The 5,826-nt window shown below is 45.5% G+C and overlaps 1 protein-coding gene across 5 annotated transcripts in view; it reads left to right on the forward strand.

The window, feature by feature from the left end:
- The window catches only part of LOC116101621 (ubiquitin carboxyl-terminal hydrolase 29), a 226,773-nt gene that overhangs the window by 203,433 nt on the left and 17,514 nt on the right, over positions 1–5,826 (forward strand). For all 5 annotated transcript variants that reach the window (XM_031385317.1, XM_031385315.1, XM_031385314.1 and 2 more), the window contains one exon: positions 2,333–2,424. The gene's annotated coding sequence lies outside the window, so the exon portion shown is untranslated. The remainder of the gene's footprint in view (positions 1–2,332; positions 2,425–5,826) is intronic.

Below are 5,826 nucleotides of genomic sequence, written 5' to 3' on the forward strand. Positions count from 1 at the left end.
CCCCCCCCCTCTCTCTCTCTCCTTTTGACAACATGGGTGAATTTGAAGGACATCCTACAGCTAGGTAATAAGCCAGATACAGTGACATGATGTCACTTACTAGCAGGATCTAAAAACATGGACTCATTGGAGCACACAAAGGGTAGTTACCACAGCCTGGGTTTGGGGGTGATGGGGGTTAAGGACATTGATCAAAAACTCAAATCTTCAATTAGCAGTATGACCAGATGGCGCAGTGCTCCCATGGCTGAGATGCACGGGCCCAGAGGGGGTGGGAACATAGGAAGAATCTCATGATTCACTTTGTGAATCATGGTGACATGATAGGACAGCCTGGGGTACAGGAGGAATAAATTAAGGAAGTCAGTCCAGAGAGATGACTCCGGGGGTAAAGGCACAGATCACCAACCCTGACAAACTGAGTTCGATACCAGGGACCCACATGGTGGCAGGAGAGAGCTGGCTCCTAAGAGTTGTCCTCTGACCTCCAAATGAGGGCCACATTAACCTAAAATACGAGACAATGGGGGTTGGAGAGATGGCTCATTGGTTAAGAGCACTGGCTGTTCTTCCAGAGGACTGGGGTTCAATTCTAAGCACCCACAGGGCAGCTTGCAGTTGAGATGGGTCAGTGGTTAAGAATACTGCTCTTCTAAGAGGTTCCTAGCACCTACATGGCAGCTCACAATTGTCCCTAATTCTAAGATCTGACACGCTCACACAGAAATACATGTGGACAAAACACCAGCGTACATAAAATTAAAATACGTAAATTATTTTTTAAAACTACATGATAATAAGAAATGTAGTTCTAAGATAGTTTTAAAGATACTATGCCCACCTGAGGGATATATGGCAATGTTACAGTGGAGCAGTAGGAACGGGAGAAAAACATGGTCGCTGTCAGTGAATTACACTGTGCAAACACAGAGCCTGGGCTTGCGGCAGAAAAGGCAGCCAGAGTGTTTACCATTTCCCTGGCAGCCAGAGGAAAGCTCAGCTCTCAAATCAGCAACGGAATTTTCCACTGAGCTAAAGGCCAGGCTTCATTCCGAGAATTATATACCTCCCTGTGTAATTAAGGATGGAAAAGGTCTCTCTTAGACACAAAACAATGTGGACGGTCTTCTGAGACGTCTGTTTAAAGTCACATCTGTCTAAAGAGCCATCTGGTTAGCAAATTTCCCCTTGATTGGATCCTTCATTTTCATCCAAATTTTGAGAGCTGACAACATTGAATTTTATAATTTGCAGGCTTTATTGCTTCAGGGTGGGAGGGGTGAGAGGGTGAGACAGGGTGAGGGTCTCACTTGGAGCCAAGACTGGCCTGGAAAGATGTGGCCCGGGCTGGTTTTGAACTTCCAAGATCCTCTTATTTCAGCCCTGCAAGGCTGGAGTTTCCAGGTGTGAGCCACCATGCCTGGCAATTTAATTCTTAAGGAGTGTTTATCAGTGTCTGGTACAAGAATCAGTGTTTGATGGGATAGTCTATGGAATTCACTTCTTTGATACAGTTTTAACTAAAAAAAAGAAAAAGAAAAAAGAAGCAGCAGCATTTTTTATATTAGAATTTTGTGTTCCTTTTCTTTGTTGATCATCATCACCATTACTAGGTTTAGGAGTTTGAGATGTTGTTTTTTGTTGTTGTCCTTATCTTGAAGCAAAGTGTCACTGTGGAGATGGAGCTAGCCTCACACTCTGAGATCTGCCTCCCTCTGCCTCCTGAGTGCAGCAAGCAACACCACCACCAGCTATTTGGGATTTTTAAAAGAAGTGGTTTTACATAGTTCATGCTTGCTTACAACATCCAATCCAGAATGAAGTCTGGCTAAAACAAAACAAACAAAAAACAAAGGGAGAGAGAGGCAGACAGATCTGTGTGAGTTTGAGGCCAGCCTGGTCTACAAAGTGAATTCCAGGACAACCAGAGCTATACAGAGAAACCCTGTCTCAGAAACAAAACAAAACAAAACAAAACAAACAAACAACAACAACAACAAAACACCTTCCCCAGATCGGTTTGCACAAATTGTAAATCTTTGTTTTGTTTGTTTCTTTTCCTGATGTACTCCCATAGTTACCTATTTTGTGGCTTCTTTCTTCTTCCAACAACCCTGTGTCTTCATGGGACTCTCCTGGTGTCTTTGGCACAGAGCACAGACGTCTTTAGTGTTTGGCACCAATATACACACCTGATCTCTGTCTTGCCATCTGCTCACCATTCGAACATGAAGTCTTAGAAGACGGGGTTTGAAACCCACAGTATTTGGCAGGATTGCCCCCATTGGAGAAACTCAATGAACTTTTTTTTTTTTTTTTTTTTAATTCTTAGGTTTGGTTTCCTGGGAGTTGAGCATAGGAACTGTGCCTAGAAGAAAGTGCTGCAGCCACAAGCTGTGTTGTAGATTCGTTTCCATTTCTGAGGTAAGATCTCATGTAGCTTGATTTTTTTTTTTTTTTTTTTTTTTTGGTTGTTTGGCTGTTTGGTTGGGTTTTTGCTTTGTTTTGAGACAAAGTCTTACCACCTAATCCTAGCTAGCCTCGAACCCATTACGTAAATCGGACTGACCTTGAATTCAAAGAGACCTGCCTGCCTCTGCTTTCTTATTACTAGGAATAAACAGGTACGCCACCACACCTAGCTACAGGGGTAAGCTGGTTTGGAATTCCACAAGTAGCTAAGGATGGCCTCAAATTCCTTCTTCCAACTTTTAAGTGAAGTGGAGCTATAAGAATTGCATGTATTTACAGTACACAACATGGATGTTCTGATACATGTCAGTCAAACTATTGACAAACCGTCACTTCTCCATGATGAGAACATTTAAAATCTCTCCTAGTAGTTTCCAAATAACATCATCATTAAATTGAATTGTTACACTGCCCTAATGAACATGCAAAAGAAGAAACGAAAGCCCAGAAGCCAAAAAACCTCCACCCAATGACACACAGGTCAGTGTGAGATGGAGCCAGGGTGTAAACTCAAATCCTCACGCCTTCGCCCTCCAGCCCTGTTGCTGTGCTGGCCTCCTGACACTTGATAGGTCAATTCAGTCTGCTCCCCGGAGGTCTCCTTCTCGAAGCTCACCTATCCTTGTCCTAGTAGGGTAAATGGTTTGAAATATTTTAGAGCAACTGCGGCAGCAGCTTAATGGGCCCGATTCCCTAGTCATGCTCAAACTGTTTTAGTCAAACGTGCGCCACCTGTTGGCCGCTGACTGCAATTACTGATGAACGTCCTTAAGGCCGTAGAAAGTTCCAAGAATTCGATGAACGCAGAATTTTACACTTGTAGCCCCAGCACTGAGGAGGGGTCTATGTAGCAAGTTCTAGGGAAGTCTATGTTACATGAGAACCTCTCTAAAAAGTCAAATGAGCTGGGAATGTGGCTCATTTGATAGATTTCGTGCCTAAAAAAGCACAAAGCCCTGGGTTCAATTCCCAATAAGGCCTAATCCAATCTTGGAGAAGAAAGGGGGTGGGGGAAGACAGAGAGGGAGAGGGAGAGGGAGAGGGAGAGGTGAAGGAAACCGTGAGGAATCCCGTTGAGCTCAGCTCAGCGGGGACAGTATAGAGAGGGAGAGGGAGAGGGAGGGAGGAAGGGAGGGGACGGTGGAGGAGAAGAGAGAGAGACAGACAGAGGCAGAGGGATCCAAGGTCATCTTCAGCTACAGTGAGTTTGAGGGCAGCCTAGCCCAGACTAAGTGAGACCCAGTCTCAAAACAAAACATCAAAACAAAACATCAAAACAAAAGAAGTTCCCTGGGTACAGTATATACCCACACCTTTCCTTAAATTTCTTTCCTTCCCAGGCTTAAACATAAACAATGCCTTCTTTTGTTTTTTTGTTTTTGTTTTTTTTTTTTGAGACCTGGTTTCTCTGTGTAGCCCTGGCTATCCTGGAACTCACTCTGTAGACCAGGTTGGCCTTGAACTCAGAAATCTGCCTGCCTCTGCCTCCCAAGTGCTGGGATTTAAGGCCACCACCGCAGAGCTATTAGACATAAACAATGTCAACCAGTCTTCCAAAGGTCCCAAAGACAAACTAAGAGGACATAGTTTATTGGGCTTGCCGAGCATAGGTGAAGGCTGCCTACAGGGGTGTGGATGCAGAGATGAAGGTCCTATGGGCTCCAGCCCCTCACATAGGTCACATATACTCTGGAGAGAGTCGTGTGACCCTTCCCACTCCTCCATGAGAAGAAGAAGAAAAAACTGTCAACAGGGCCCCTTTTGCATGGTGGTGGCTGCTGATCTCCCTAAGATGGCAGCTGCTTGGGTCAGAGGCTACACACACACACCATTCTCCCAGAGCCATCCCTCTGTGCACGTCTGTCTTCTGATCTATTGGGTCACCAGCATGCTGGATGTGGACCTGATCCTACTTCTGACTTCAGTCACCTTCTGGGGAAACTAAGAGCAAGGACCTCAACACAGGATTTGAGCAGCTGGGGGAGTGCAGACACAATTCGAAGGGACTCTGGCCCGAATGGTGAGCGCAGCTCTGGCAGGCCTTGCCCTTCTCTTCCATTCCCTCAGCCTCGCTCAACACCCTCAGACCACATTCCTAAAGCTAGCCTCCAAGGTCTAGTCCCTTAGTCGGCAACTCTACTTGCTCCTCCCTAGTCTGACTATCAAGGTCCAGCTATCAAAGGAAGCATTAAAATCCAGCAGTCAAAATCCCCCTTGGATTACCTAATAAACATGTCCAGCTAAAATTAAACACAGGGTTTCCCCCTTACCTTCGTACACTGCCATTCTTCCTATGTGCCAGCCACGTCTGTTTCCTCCAGAGGCAGTCCTTTGCCCCTCTCCCCTTTGGGAAAATATCCCTCCTTTCTCATCCTTTGTCTCCTGTCTCCCCCTTATTCCCTGCTCCTTTGGGGTTACAACTTGGCCTTGGGGGCCCTGAGGTGATGCTTTTCATTTTCCTAGCCATCCATCTCTCAACAGTCTGGTTTCTCAATGCCTCTTGGGAGATGTCTTAATTTGCCCCCAAACTCAGCCTGAGACAACTCTCCTGACACCTGCTGGCCTGGCCCAGCTCCCTCCTCAGCCCCAGAAATAGCAACAGATTCTCATTTTAAATACATTTCAGGCTCTACAGACGGAGAAATATCCTTTGTTAATGTCAGCCACTCACCTTGGGGGAGACCGGGATAGGAATCCAACAATAACCTGTAGACATGAGTTTCTTCATTCAGAGAAGGCTGTGGCTGACTGCTTTGGGGGACACATGCCTTCAATCCCAGAACTCAGGGCCAGGTGGATTTCTGTACATTTGAGGCCATCCTGATCTATGTCACAGCCACTTCCAGGGCTGAGACCCCACCCAGCCTTCGAGTGCCAGGCACACATACATATACGTGGGCAAATAGTCATACACATAAAATAAAAATAAAAAGAAATAAGTTTTGTTTTGTTTTTAAGAATCAACTAAGCAAGGCTCATAGGGGCTCACAGAGACTTACGGGACAGTCAAGCAGCTTCTATGGGTCTGCACTGAGTCCTCTACATATGGTTGTGTAGCTTGGTGTCCTTGTGGAACTCCTAAGGATGGGAGTCAGGGGTGACTCTGACTCTTTTGTCTGCTCTTGGGACTCTTTTCCTCCCCCTGGGTTGCTTAGTCCAGCTTCAACCAGCCCTGGTAGGAGGGTTTGTGCCTAGTTTAATTGCAACTTGGTATCCTGTTTCCCTGTTTTTATGTTGTTTTTGTTTTTTGTTTTTGTTTTTGAAGGTAAATGGGAGGAGTGGATCTGGGAGGAGAAACTGTGGCCAGGATATAATGTCTGAGAGAAAAAGAAAAGAAAAAAAGAAAAGAAATTT

Source organism: Mastomys coucha, unplaced genomic scaffold (assembly GCF_008632895.1).
Source record: "Mastomys coucha isolate ucsf_1 unplaced genomic scaffold, UCSF_Mcou_1 pScaffold21, whole genome shotgun sequence".
Classification (NCBI taxonomy): Eukaryota; Metazoa; Chordata; class Mammalia; order Rodentia; family Muridae; genus Mastomys; species Mastomys coucha.